The sequence below is a fragment of the Bubalus kerabau genome, unplaced genomic scaffold (assembly GCF_029407905.1).
Source record: "Bubalus kerabau isolate K-KA32 ecotype Philippines breed swamp buffalo unplaced genomic scaffold, PCC_UOA_SB_1v2 scaffold_40, whole genome shotgun sequence".
Taxonomy (NCBI): Eukaryota; Metazoa; Chordata; class Mammalia; order Artiodactyla; family Bovidae; genus Bubalus; species Bubalus kerabau.
Window position 1 is genome coordinate 1,882,977 of NW_026577894.1, and position 15,347 is coordinate 1,898,323.

The 15,347-nt window shown below is 43.7% G+C and overlaps 1 long non-coding RNA gene across 2 annotated transcripts; it reads right to left on the reverse strand.

Moving 5' to 3' along the window:
* Positions 1–1,563: 1,563 nt before the first annotated feature.
* On the reverse strand, positions 1,564–15,286 carry LOC129640776 (uncharacterized). 2 transcript variants are annotated; one of them, XR_008708982.1, is made up of 2 exons: positions 15,201–15,286; positions 1,564–1,672 (listed from the first exon to the last, which is right to left on the reverse strand). It is a non-coding gene; the product is annotated as an uncharacterized LOC129640776 (long non-coding RNA). The 2 variants fall into 2 exon arrangements; XR_008708981.1 differs by lacking the exon at positions 15,201–15,286 and adding an exon at positions 15,005–15,189.
* Positions 15,287–15,347: the final 61 nt, after the last annotated feature.

Below are 15,347 nucleotides of genomic sequence, written 5' to 3' on the forward strand. Positions count from 1 at the left end.
GGGATCAGCCTGAAAAAGAGAGAGAGAGAGAGAGAGAGAGAGAGAGAGAGAGAAATACACGGGGACCAGAGCTCTGATGGAGCAAAGGTGTTTTAATCAAACATGGTGTGGGCATATAGACTGTCTTACAAGGTAGTTGTTCTCAGCAAAGATAAAGATTAAAATTCCAGACTTACAAAACATAGGTGATCCATATTAAAGGGAGAGAGAGTTGTATACAATCACTTTTACCGCACAGGAAGGAAGAGGGTACTTATCACTGTATAGAAAAACTAATGAAGGAAATGCCTGGATTCTTCAGCCCGCGGGAGAGGCTTGCCTCCCCTCTTCAGGAATTAATAAGGAGCAGAGAATTCCTGACAGATCCAAAACAGCACACAGGATGCCTCTTGTTAAATGCTTCCTGACAATTCCCTCTATTTTATTAAATTTGTCAAAAAAAGGTCTTGACCAAATGAGTTTGGTTAGTATTAACCAACCTTATAGAAAGGCGATGGTAAACAACAAATATAATTATCAAGACAATCACCAAAGCTACAGTTCCAGACCCGATACTGTGGGTAATACTTTGAAACCATCCTCGTGGGTCTAGCCCAGGTAATTTGTTCAGCTAAGGTTTCCAAATTAGGGGAAGAGGGCAGATTTTTAGAAAAGGTTTTAAAGATTTTCTTTTATAGTAATTGTACATTCAGAGAGGCATTATCACGTATATTTTGTAAATGAAATTTGATTTGTTCCCAGTTGTAGGCACTATGATTGACGTGAACAGGAATAACACAAAAAGCTTAAAGAAATAGAGGAGTTAATACAAGTATACAGTTTGCAATTAATACAAGTTACAGAACGTAAAAGTCTTATTAAATTGTAAATTTTCTATGGCTATAACAAAAGGAAGTGGGACACAGGCCTGTATAAAATATGACTGACTGTAGCAAAAGAAATAGTTACCATGACGACTGGTCCCTATGAAATGTCCAGTCCAAGTTCCAAGTTCTTCGGTGCTCTGATGCTCGCAGCAAGTTTCCAAATGGCCCATTGTTCAGACCCACTCTGTTTATCGAGGACGATCTTAGGAGGAGGTGGGGCTAATCCACGGTCAAGCCACTCAAGAAGTCGTTTGTCATAGTAATGTTCCATCATAGTGTCAGTGACCTTCCATATCACACACAGTGTTGTTAATATCATCTGAGCAGTCAGATAACCACATACCATGGGGTCCCCAATCAACAATTGTATGATTAGCCACAAACATTGATTTTCTTGATTTGGTTTGACATTTGTCCCAAGGAATGGGAGTATAAGTAAAGTTTTTATACGTAAACCCTTTGCATAAAGTTCTTTGTTCTTTCCCTAACTCTTTCCCTAAAGTTTCAGTAGTATAAACATGGTTTACAGACGAAGAAAGGGCAGTAAATAATCCAAGCAGTGTCTGAAAGTCTTCTTTTGGAGGCAGGACGAAAGCCCAAGTTTGTCAGCCCAAATTTGTCGGCTGACGTTTATGCACAATTTTGCTGGGCCCATGCACAAGGGAAGGACTTCATAGCCTAAAGAAAAATTAATTAGTTTTCTTTCCTGCCCAGGGTGTGAAGGCCCTTTCATGTACTAGGGGAGAAAGCATATGTATAGAGTCATTAGTTGAAATGATTGGTCCTCTCTCTGTCCATTCGACCACCTGTAATAGAGGGGGGTTGGGTGTTAGTTTGAGCTTGAGCAGGGGGAGGCACAGGCCAAAAGACTGAGCATTGCCAGGAGAATGTATTCAGGACTCGGAGGCAACCCTTGTTGAGAGACCAAATTTTCAGCCTGATTAGTAGGGCTTTTATTTGTCTCCAAGTGAGGAGATCATCGGGGTGATGCCGCCGAGGGTGGTGCTTTCTGGAGATTTTTGGAGCAGACATGGCCTGTATTGGAATTTCTTCTTCCTGGGGTTCTTATTTCATCTCCATTTTGAATGCCGGGGCCCCCCTTGGGTCGAATCTTAAGAAGAGGTTAAAAAATTTAAAACAAATAAAGCTGTAGTAACAATAGTTATAGGTTTAGAAAATGTTAGAACCTAGTAAAGTCTGCTTTAGATAAGGAAGACAGTAGTGTACCTGTGTATTCCCCTTTTAAAATTTTTTTTATTTGTAACTTTAGTGTGTGATGTGTTTGTTTTGACTATGTCTTGTGTCTGTGGATTATAAGGAATACCTGTAATATGTATTTATTGATAGGTATTACAATTTTATGAGGATCGGAGCCAATTAGAGTTTTAGTCCTAATTCTTCCACTGATAACGATTAGAGCAATTAAATCAAGGTCGGGTGTAAGTGACTTTATTTCCATAAAACGGGTATAGATCCATTTTACTGGGTGTTCTTGTTGGGCAATAAGTCCTGTGGGAGAATTAGAGGGGAGTATAAACAATTCTAGAGGTAAATCTATTTTGATGCGAGTAAGAAATTGTTTTTGTAATTTATTTTGCACCAAACAGAGTTCTTCTCGTGCCTCTTGAGAAAGTGAATGAGGGCTATTTAAATCAGGATCTCCTTTTAAAGTACTAAATAGACTATTCAGTTGATAATTAACAATGCCTAAAGAAGGTCTAATCCAATTAATATCACCTAAGAGCTTTTGAAAATGATTTAAGGTTGATAATTTATCAGCACGGATCTGAGTTAGTTCGGGAGTAATGTGTTGCCTATTAACAACGAACCCCAAGTAATAGTAAGGTGTAGAGGTTTGAATTTTTTCAGGGGCAATGATTAATCTAGAGTTTTTAAAGCATAGTTGAGCTACATCAAACATGTGTTCAGTGTTTAAGATAGATGGAGCCGCAAACAATATATCATCCATATAGTGAATAACAAGAAAGTTAGGAAATTGCTTTCTCACAGGCTCAAGGGTTTTGGCTACGTAGTACTGACACATGGTGGGAGAATTCATCATCTCTTGTGGCAGTACAGTCTATTGGTACCGTTCATGAGGTCTAATATGATTAGGAGAAGAGAGAGAGAAAGCGAATCTCTATTGGTCTAAAGGGTGTAAAGGTATATTAAAAAAGCAATCTTGTCCTGGTTGCAATGCACCCATAGGTTTCACAGATGCACTAACTTTTCTAAGGTCTGTTAGGAGACGCCATTTGTTAGTTTTTTTTTTTTATGACAAAAATAGGAGAGTTCCAAGGAGAACAAGATTCTTCAATATGTTTTAATTCTAGTTGTGCATCTATAAGTTCCTTAGCCGCCTGTAATTTCTGTTTCGTGAGGGGCCACTGCTCTGTCCAAATAGGCTCGTCATTCTTCCAAGTTATTTTAATAATTGTATTGTTTGTTAAATGAGCAGTGGCCCCCAGGGAAAATGTGGGATGTATATCTCAGTATGTCATATCTTATATCTTTTTATTAAAAGCATATATCTCACTTTTCCTTAGCAACTATGAAGTGTCTTGTATATTAGCATTTTATAGATTGGTGAATATATTTATATTTATATATATCAATATATTATACATTATAAAATATATTTATTAATCGTTTAAAATCTCTTTAGTTTTTCTGTAAGAAAAACTTTTTGTAAGAGGAATTTAATGTTTAGTAATTAATGTTTTAAAATCTTATTTTATTTGGAAATGACCTAGCTGTTTAATAAACTTTTATTATTTAGTTTTAGTACAACTCTAGAAATTTAAGTTATTCTAATCCTAAGAGACTATTTTAGATTACAATAACAGATTATAATAATAGATTATTCTATTAAAACTATAATTACTTTTAACAGTTTATCCAAAAGTTTTTATCTCATACATATATATATCTATATATATATCTATATATAGATATATATATATATAAAGAGTTACCTTTTTGTTGACAAATTTAGTTTACCTTAAACCTAGGCATAAGAAAAGTATTATATAATGTTGATGACTTAAGACATGTCTTAATTAGATTAGCAAACAATTATATTTAAATTATATTCATATTTAAATAATTATATATATTTAATATTTTTCAGTTCACGTGAATTTGAATTTAAGTAGAGCTCGTTAACTTCATAGTATCTAAAACCAAAGCTGGTATATCGATGGCAACACTGCCAGATGTTGAGGGTTTCAGGTAAAAGATGGAATTTGTCTCAGGTTTTTGCTGAAGGGGACGTGGGGGGTCCCTGCTTGCAGTTTTCTGGAATAGGTTTCCTTTCAATGCCAGATTTAGACTTACAATCTTTAGCCCAATGCATTCCTCTACTGTAGCAAGGGCAGATTTTTGGAGGTCTTTTATCTTTATATATTTTTCTTTTCTTTTTTTTTTAAGCTTTCTTAGGGCCATCCCTTTTTAAATGGTTCTTATTTCCACATGTAAAGCATCCTTTATTTCCCTTTCTTAAGGCAGCAGCTATTGTTTCAGCTACCATTTGCATCTTTTGAGTTTCTAATCCTAGATTGCGACAAGCCTTGAAATAATCAATAGTCCCTTTCTCACGAATTGGAGCTATAGCTTTTTGACATCCCTGATTTGCATTATCACATAATGCAAGTAATTTGCAAGTAATTAAAGGTGTTTTAATCAACATGGTGTGGGCATATATACTGTCTTACAAGGTAGTTATTCTCAGCAAAGATAAAGATTAAAATTCCAGACTTACAAAACATAGGCGATCCATATTAAAGAGAGAGAGAGTTGTAAAGCAAATAATTTCTCTAGTTGCCTTTTGGCTTCTCCAAATACACTACGGGAAATAGCAGTTTCTAATCTAGCTAAAAAATCAGCATGCATTTCCTTAGATCCCTGAACTTTAAATAAGTGATGAAGTAAAGTAGAAAAGTGATGGGGCTTTCCAGCCTTTTTACCCATGTCTTAGTACTTACTGGCCTCAATAGGCCCTGCGGTCACTCCGTCCAAGAATCTGCCTACGTGTACCAAGTCCCTGTTCTGGGTGCCACTTGTTGAGGTCCTTTAATGGACCAGAACTTGGTGGTCCGGAGTTGACGATAAGAAGGCAAGGGACAGAAAGAGGCTGATACTCCTTGGCTTATGCAGAAAGCCAATAAAGCCCCCGACACGGGACTTGCTCTGTTCACGGAGGCCTCAGGTGCCCTCTCAATGGAGTGAACACACAGAGTGCCTTCTCGAGAGGGTCTTAGAAGCCCGGGCAGGAAAGTGAACTCAGAGAGCCTTTGCAGAGCTCCAAGGGATCAGCCTGAAAAAGAGAGAGAGAGAGAGAGAAAGAAAGACACGGGGACCAGAGCTCTGATGGAACAAAGGTGTTTTAATCAACATGATGTGGAAATATATACTGTCTTACAAGGTAGTTATTCTCAGCAAAGATAAAAATTAAAATTCCAGACTTGCAAAACATAGGCGATCCATATTAAAGAGAGAGAGAGTTGTAAGCAGTCACTTTTACCGTATGGTTCACAAGAAGGAAGAGGGTACTTATCACTGTATAGAAAAATTAATGAAGGAAATGCCTGGATTCTTCAGCCCGCGGGAGAGGCTTGCCTCTCCTCTTAATTCCTGAGTATTCAGGAATTAATAAGGAGCAGAGAATTCCTGACAGATCTAAAACAGCACACAGGAAGCCTCCTGTTAAATGCATCCTGACATCCCCTCAGGCCACTCTCCTTACAGGACTTGGGCCGAGGCCAAGTTCTTCCTTGTCTTGGCCTTTGCCTTGGGGTTGCAGCACTGAAAAAGCGCCCACAGGCGGGCCCTGCTGCAACCCATCCTCGTGGATGGGGGCAGCCCCCCACTCGGGGGCAACTGCTGTTTCACGGCAGGATACCCACCAATCTCACACTACAACCACTGCTATTCACACTATGACCACCGCTCTCACACACACTGCTCTCACACACCACTCTCACACACACCGCTCCCACACTATGACCGCTGCTCTCACACTATGACCACTAGCACCACTGTCTCAAGGAGAAATGGCATGAAGGCTCTGCCTCCAGCACGTCTCCTACGAGCCTGGAACCGGAACCCACTCAGTCACAAGGGGCTCTGTGGTAACAGGGGGGCTGGGCTCAGGCCCACCTTCAAGGGTGCAGAGAGGGGGGACGGGCTGCCAAAAAGACGACAGGTGAGTGTGGGGTGCGGGAGAAGGAAGGCCGTGCCCGTGGCTCAGGCCCCCAGTCAAACATGACCCTGCAAGGTACTGGGTCACAGTCGAACCGACCAGTATGAACTCCTTCAGAAACCACCACCCCTGGGAATGAGCACATCTTCTAAGTGGGCTTCTGCCCCCCTTTAAGCCCCAAACAAGCCTCCAGTGAGGCTACTGAAAGGGCACCCATGAACTCAAGGGCGTCCCCAGAACCCACCTGGCTGAGGAGGACTCACCACGCTAGTTGCCCCTCACTCTCACCCTGAGCTCGGTCCTCCCTGACTGACTCCCTCACTCGAGCTCAGCAAGGGCTTGACCAACCTCGCTCCAGGCACTTAAAATGAACCCACAGTGGGTACAGGGGGTCATTCAACCTGCTGTGAACTCGCCCTTTTAACTTCGACCCTGGGCTTTCAGACGACTCTGCCCCGTGGGGGCTGCAAGGTGGAGGTTCAGGGGTGTCCCTGCCTCGAGCCGCGACAGCCAGCGCCTCCCAGAGCCCACCAGGTGCTGCACCACCCTCCGTCCCCGAGTCTCCCACCCCTCTCCTGGCCCCACTCCCACCCTCGCGGCTCTCCACTAGCCAGAGCACAGGCCACTTGCTCCTGGCTCAGCCTGGACCTCTGCTGTCATTTGAGGACCTCGGTCCCCAGGGTGCTTGGGGTCCTATATCCACCCATCTCACGAATTACACACTCTGGGAGAGACAGAGTACAGTTTGGGGTCCCGCCTGCAGTTCACCCTGAACACGTTCTCTCTTTTTGGCTTTATCTACTGGAGTTCTCTGAGATGTGTTTTTAAAACCTCAACTGTTGCTTTCAAAAAGACTGTAAAATCACTGTGCTCAACTTTAAGAATAAAATCTTCATTTTCCACCTTAAAGTGAAACTGGAGGGAAGACTAAAAGCAGTCATTTTTCCAAACTGAAATAGAAAACCCACATGTGACCATGTCACAGAATACAGGTCACGTAACCCCTCCCTCCTCAGCCTTGGCCTCCACCACCAGCAGCCCGTCATCGCAAGGCCTGCCCTGGGCCGGCAGGGGCAAGGGAAGAGGGGAGACCGGCTCCTCTGTGTCCAGGCCGTGTGGGCTGCTTGCTCCACCTCCTTCCCAAGTTCACGTGGCACTGAAACAGCCCGGGCAAGCTGGGGATTCTGACCAGAAACACAACCGTGGGTACTAAGCAAGGACACCTGGTTCTTGTTTTCCCCAGTATCAAAGTTGATCAATACAAGTACTGTGACTGTTACATGTGGCTTCAGATGACAGAAGACCCCCCAGGGTGTCCCCACTTCCAGTGACAGATGCAAGCAGCTTGTAGATCAGCCTACCAAGAACTAGAAAAGCTAAACACAGTTTAAAAAGAGGTCCTTAGGCAGCCACAATCCAAGATTTCAAACAAAAGGGAAGCCCAGTGAGGGAGCTGAAGACTGAGAGGCCCGCTCCTTCCCTCGGGCCATCTGAACAAAGCCGACTCTGCGAAGAAAAGGCAGGAAAAAAGTCAAGCGGAGGGGACTGGATAACACAGCTCTGGACGGTTCCTTGGGCTGGGAAGACAAAAATTTGAGTGCAGGCCTAGTGAATCAGTTCGGATGTCAGAAAATGGACCCATCACTCTGCCCAAACTGGTTGAGCACTATCTGTCACCTCGTGGTGCTCAGGAGACAGATGGTGGGCTTCAGGACCTGCTGAGAAGAGGGCGGCCCTGGGAGGCAGCCCAGGCTTCCAGATGGAGACGCGGGAAAGCTCCTCCCTGGGCTCGGGGGGAAAGGTGGGTGAAGGCTGCTGAGACTGAGCTTACAAGGAACCCCCAGCCTCAAGTCCATCAGGCCCTGAGTGAACAGACAGCTCTGTCCCCACTGGAGGTCTGTGTCAGAGGAGACTCTGGCGAAGACAGCATCACTCAGAACCTCTAGGGTTTTCCAAACATAATGTCCAACATGCAATCAAAAAACCAAAAGAGGGTGTAACAACAAACAGGACCAAGAGAAAAAAAAAACTGAACCAGATCCAGAGGTATCAGATGTATATCAGCATATCAGAGGTATGCTAGAGGTATCAGATGCAAATGTCACCTGTTGAAAAATATACTTGACAAAAGGAAAAATTTCTGAGAATCAAAACCGACTCTCGAACTTTACAATAACAGTGACTGAATTTAAGAACTCAGTCTCTGGCCTTAACATCACATTGGACATAGCTGAAGAGATGATCAGTGAACTGAAAGATGGGTCAGGTAAAAAATATATATAAGAGAGAAAAAAAGGATAGAATATAGTGAAGGAGCCCCTTGTTAAACTACGTTGTTAAAAAGTATAAATGGGGACTCTCATGGTGGAGAAAAGAGAAAGGGGAATAAGAAATGCCTCCAGGGGTTGAAACGAAAGACCCTCTTGATGAAAGTGAAACAGGAGAGTAAAAAAGCTGGCAAAACTCAACATTCAAAAAAATGAAGATCATGGCATCCGGCCCCATCACTACGTGGCAAATAAATGGGGCAACAATGGAAACAGTGACAGACTTTATTTTGGGGGCTCCAAAATTACTGTAGACAGTAAAATTAGAAGATGCTTGCTCCTTGGAAGGAAAGCTATGACAAACCTAGACAGCATATTAAAAAGCAGAGACATTATTTTGCTGACAAAGGTCATTTAGTCAAAGCTATGGTTTTTCCAGTAGTCATGTATGGATGTGAGAGTTGGCCCATGAAGAAGGCTGAACGCCAAAGAATCGATGCTTCTGAACTGGGGAGTTGGAGAAGACTCTTGAGAGCCCCGTGGACTGCCAGGAGATCCAACAAGTCACTCCTAAAGCAAATCAGACCTGAATATTCACTGCAAAGACTGATGCCGAAGCTCCAATACTTTGGCCACCTGATGTGAAGGACTGACTCATTGGAAAAGAACCTGATGCTGGGGAAGACTGAAGGCAGGAGGAGAAGGGGACGACAGAGGATGAGATGGTTGGATGGCATCAATGACTCGATGGTCATGAGCCTGAGCAAGCTCGGGGAGTTGGTGATGGACAGAGAAGCCTGGTGTGCTGCAGTCCATGGGGTCGCAATGGGTCAGATACTGAGCGACTCAACTGGCTGACAGGGACAGTGGCAAGAGTTGGTTCAAGAATCAGACCACTGACTCAAAGATGAAACCACACATTGGTTTCAGCAGCTCTGCAGGTGCCTAAGGCAAGAAGAGCATGTTCAAGTGCTCAGAGGAAAAAAGGTGTGGCTTTTAGTGGCACAGCAACACTGAGAGCTGACTTTCCAAGAACAAGGAAGTCAGAAGATAATGGACTGGCATCTGTAAAATGCTGAAAAACAAATAACCACCAACCTGGAATTCTATACTCAACAAAAATACTCTTCGAAAGTGAAAGCAAAATAGAGACTTTGAGGGCAAATGGAAATGAGACAACTCATCACCCACACACATGCACTAAAAAAATATTCAGGCAGTGCTTTGGGAAAAAGAAAAGTAGTCTCTGACGGAAATATAAAAAACAAGTAGAGACCAACAACGAGGTAACTGTGAGGGTAAATATTAACTCTACAAAACAATGATGTTAACGCCAAATATATATCTAACAGTTCAAAGTGTAACAGTGACAGGAGGAAACAGTCGAGTCAGAGAGGCAGTAAAAGTACTAAGTTAGTCTTGAGTGTAAAACACATGCTGTGTCTGCAAATGCGCACCTAACAACCTGACAGAGGAGCACAGAACTAGAGAAACACTTCATAGCTTTAAAAGAAGGCAAGAGCAAAGAACACAGACTAGGTGGGACAAACAGAAAACACACAGCAGCATGGTGTCTACACACTGAATATCAACATTATAAACAGAGCAAATACTCTCATTAAAAGATAAAGTGTCAAACTGATTCCAATGAAAACTGTACACTATTCACAGAGCTACATGTTAAGATGGAATATCTTTTAGACAGGTGAACCTAAAAGATACCTAGGCCAACAAGGACAGAAAACTGATGTGGCAATATCACTGTCAAATAGTCTCTAAAGAAAGAAGCATTATTAGTGATAAAAAGGAGCATCTCATACTGACACAAGTTCAGTCTAGCAAGAAGATGAGGATTCTAAATTAACATAACCTCAAAATATCAATACATAAAAACTGACAGAAATAAAAAAGGAGTAACAGCCGAGTTCATAATCCCAGTGGGAGACGTTAAAGACACATCTCTCGTGGAACGGCCCCCTGGTATGTAGTCACCTGCAGCCATGAAGTACCTGAAATGCGGCTGGCTCTACAATGAGATGCGCTGCAAGCCTGAAACACACACTGGATTTTAAAGACTTAGCATGAAAAAAAGAATGTGAACTATTTCATTAGGTTTTATCATGTTGATTACACACTGAAATGATATTTTATGTGTGCTAAAATAAAATATATACAGGTAATTTCACCTACTTCTGCTTTTACTCAACGTGGCTACTGGAATCTGAATTACATGAGTGACAAGCCTGATCTGACTGATACACATGGAACATTGCATCCCACTGATACATATTATTTTCAAGAGCCCAACGAACATATAACAAAAAGAATATATATTGGGCCATTAGGAAAGCTCAAATTATTTCAAAGGACTGAAATAATGCAGGGTATACTTAGGGACTGCAACGGGCTGACGGTTTATGGGCCCTCAAACTTCACCCGGCAGGTGGTGATGATCCTAGGAGGCAGGCACTCTGGGAGGGGTCAGGCCAGGGGGGAATGGGCTCCTGTGCTGCGAGAACAGGGAGAAGCAGCAGGCAGTCTAGGAACCAGGAAACAGGCCTCACCAGACGAGGCACCTGCTGGTGAGCTTGGGACTCTCCAGCCTCCAGGCCTACAAGAAACAACTTTCTGTTGTTTATCAGCTAGTCTACGGGATTTATAACAGTAGCCCAAAAAGACGAAGACAGGGCTCTTCATGGAATTAAGCTGGAAATCAAAAAAGGGTCACTAGAAAAACCTCCCCAAACATTTGGAAGTTAAATGACATACTGCTTGAAGAATTTCCTGATTAATAATTTTAAAAAACACAATGAAAATTAGAAAATACTTTTCCTTAAAAGATAATGAAAATCTGGCTTATTCAAACTTGTGGGATGCAGCGAACTATGTTTAGAGGGTAACTTAAAGCCTTAAACACGTATACTGGAAAAGAAGGAAGGCTAAAAATCAATTAAGCCTCTCTCCCAAGAAACCAGAAAAAACACCATAGCGAATGAAACACAAGGCAGATGGGAAAAAAAAAAAAAAAAAAAAAAGCAGAAAACAAGGAAACAGAAAGCAAATATGAAGTTTCTTTAAAAAGAAAGCCAAAAGTTGGCACTTTGAAAGGAATGATAAAACTGATAAACCCCTAGAAAGACTTATTAAGAAAAAGAGACAAAGCACAAATCACCAGCATCAAGGATTTTTAAAAGGGGAGACAACACATCTTGCAGATAAGAAAGATATTATGAACCACAGTTCACTTACTAATTGGAGAGTCTGCTCATCTCAATAAATTCCTAGCAGGGGGGGAATGCTTTACTGAAATAGACCCAAGAAGACATACAATATGAGAAAATTTTATTTGCATGAAAAAAATTACATCTGAAATTAAAAGCCTCCCCACAATGAAACCAACTGGTTTTGCCAATCAACTCTTCCAAAATTCTAGGGAAGAAAACAGTCATCTCACAGGAATTCTTGCAGTAAACAAGGAACACTCTCCAACCTTGTTTTATAAGACTAGCATAACCTTGATACTAAATCCAACCAGGAAGAAGTACAAGAAAGTAAAATTACAGACTCTGAGTACAGATGAAATAATCCTAAATAAAACACTAAGAAATAAAGTCCAACTGAAGGAGAATACATTGAGATCAGGTTGGGGTTGTTTTAGAATCACAAAATTTTTAAAAGTTAAATCACCACATAAAAGAAAAATCACCTGTTTCAAAATCTGCAGAAGATAAACTTAAGAATTTTTAATGTAATAATTTTAGCTCATGACTAAGAAAAAACTGCTTAGTAAACTAACAGAGAAGAATTTACATATTTTGATAAAAATATCTACAAAAAAGCTAATATCCTGTGTGATGGTGAAATAGTGAAAGCTTTTCCTCTGATAATTGGACAGAGACAAGGATACTTATTCTCACTACTTCTGTTCACCACTGTACTGGAGATCCTAGTCCATACAATAAGTCAAGAAAAAGGAAAGGGTTATCACAGTTGCAAAGGGGAAAAAAAGAACTTATTTGCAGACATAATTGTGTATACATAAAAAAATACAATTAGAATGATTTGAAGTAAGTGGATTTACCAAGGGAATATAGAAAAGTCAATTCTATCTCTATTAGGAATTTATAATGGCACTGAAAATATCAAGTTATCTAATTAAACATGTGCAAGACATACAGCAAACTATAAACTTCTAAGATAAATAAGATCTAAAAAAATGGAGAGCTATCTGTATTGTGTTCATGGATTATAAGAATAACATAAAAGGCACACACACACACAGAGTTAATCGTGTGAGGCGATGCGTATGTGGGGCAATCATTCCACGACGTCTATGGGCATCAAGTCATCACAATGTAGACTTGAAATACACAAAAAATGTATCTGTCAATGACTCCTTAGTGAAGCTGGGGGTCTAAAATCAGCGCCTGGCACCTGGTAGCTGGCAGGTGTGGGAACCCGGGTTCACGTGCAGGCTGTACACACTCTTAATCACAGGTGAGACTTGAGGCAACCCAGCAACTCTCCATTTTTTTCTCTGTTTTGCTCTGTTCCCCTTGCCATTTGTGTTTAACAGATACCCAGTATCGAGTGAGCAGCGTCAATGCAGCAATAACGTTTCCCCATCTAAGGCGGGAGCATGTAACACCAACAGACTTCCCATCGCCCCGAGATAACTGGGGTGCCCCATCACAACAGAAAGCAAAGAAACACGACAGTCCCCGAGAGAGAGCTGCCCCACGGCAGGGGGAACTAGGTCCACCAGACGTCCCAAGGGGACCCCCAGGGGCTTGGAGCCCAGGCTGGGCCCCTCAGCTTGAGGCCACACTTGCCTTTCCACCATTCTGGGGGTCCTGGCAGAAGAAAGCCAGGCCAAGGAAGGGGGAGGGTGTGGCCGGCCCGTGGGACTCAGGGCAGGACTGACTTGGGTCTGTGCTGGGCTCCACGTCCAGTCACCACCCTTGGAGTGTACAAAGCTCTTGGGATCATTGTAGGTTTTTGGCAAAAAAGCAATGGAGCTGAAGTCACTTAGGATGGCTTTTAAGGAAAAAAATCCTCACTGAGGATTCCCTCAGCGCCAGCCTCGGCCCCTAGTGAGATGCAGACTCCTGGTCATCCATGGCTGTGCCCGCAGCCCACCAGCTCCAGGAAAGGACTCCGCCTTCTCTTCTCTGTGTGCCATGAACCTGCACAGTGGGCCTTCAGAACCTCAGGAGACTCACCCCACCCCCACTGTAGCCAGAACCCTCCCCAGGCATTAAAACAGCTGTGGAGTCACTTTGGCCCAAGCCCTGGTTACGGATCCCTGGAGCCCACTACAGCCTCTACAGCATGATTAATCAGGCCCTTTATACACAGATTCCTGCCTGTCAGATCTGAGCTTTGGATTCATGGTCAGCTCTGTCCCTCCCGTGGCAGCCAGGTGGGCCGCAATGCAGACAAAGGAGCTCAGGAGCTGAGTGTCAAGGGAAGCACTGAAAGGACAGCGATGGATGCAACCTGTTGCAAACTGAAGGAGGGTCCCTGCATGCCTCAGAAACGGCCTCTGGTGTGCAGGTGTGGAGGAGGGCTCCCACAGTGCAAAGCAAAGAGAGGTACTCAGGGGCAAAGGCTCTTGGCCTCTCCGGTAGCAGCTCCAGGTGGTAGCTCGTGAACAGTGGACAGCCAATGTGGTCACATGAGCGTGACACTTATTCCCTAACAAAGAAAGAGAAAGGGGGCAGGGTGTGGGAGTACCCGGAGGGTGTGGTGGGGGGGATGAAGAGAGGTGTCCCTCCTCTCTTCAGTGCAAATTGCTTTTGTGAGTCTCAGAGCTGCCAGAAGGCAGTTACCAAGTCAGGTCCCCACAGTATCCAGTGTGGGCTGGGTGCCTTAGCCCCCGTCACATGGACAAGCCACACCACATGGCTTCCTTGAGTTCTAACAGAAGATCTGGGGGGTTTGTCTAGGTACACACTTCCTTACTGTAGCTGTGTTACCCACTTCTGTGAGCCCCCGTTTTGTCCTCTAGATAAAGGACATCAATTGCTACCTTAGCAGGTTGCCAGCTTAATCCCATGAAGACTAATTAGGGTCTACAATTAATTAATCCTACAATTAATATCTGGCCTTAAGAGATATCAATGAATAGCTGGCCTTAAGAGATATCAATGAATAGCTGGCCTTAAGAGATACTGGGCTTCCCTGATAGCTCAGCTGGTAACGAATCCTCCTGCCATGAGGAGACCCTGGTTTGATTCCTGGGCTGGGAATGCTGAGCCGCTACAGAAGGGACAGGCTACCCACTTCAGTATTCTTGGACTTCTCTTGGGGCTCAGCTGGTAAAGAATCTTCCTGCATTGCAGGAAACCTGGGTTCAATCCCTGGACTGGGAAGATCCCCTGGAGAAGGGAAAGGCTACCCACTCCAGTATTCTGGCCTGCAGAATTCCATGGACTGTATAGCCCATGGGGTTGCCAAGAGTTAGACACGACTGAGGGACTTTCACTTCACTTTCAAGAGACATGACCTGAATCCAGATTAAACTGGAGTCTCCCAGTGTCATCTGGCATTTCTTCCCTGAAGCCAGCCAAAATTCACATAGGAGCATTTCCAGGGTCTCCACGTAGCCAGCTGGACAGAAAATCCAGTGTGGTTCAAACAAGCTGACAGACAAGCAGGAGAGGACTCACGGGCAGATGGCCTCCCTCCGGTCTCAGGGGAGCTCCGGGACCACAGCAGGAACCGGCGCTCTCAACCCCCGGGCTCAGCAGCGCCCTCCTTCTCAGGCCGGCGGCTCTGCCCTGACGGGCGCAGGAAGGCCACCAACTGCCCCAGGCTGAACTCACTCCCCTCCCAGGGCTGTAGCCTGACCTCACCCGGCCTCACCCCTTCCGGCAGAACCAGCCCTCCTCTTCCCTTGATTCCAGTGTGAGGCCCGGCCCTGGGCCCTGATTGGTCACCGCCCCAGTCCTGAGCCACTCACGGTGGCCAGGGAGGATGGAACACACCGATTGCCAGGTCCAGGTCATGTGA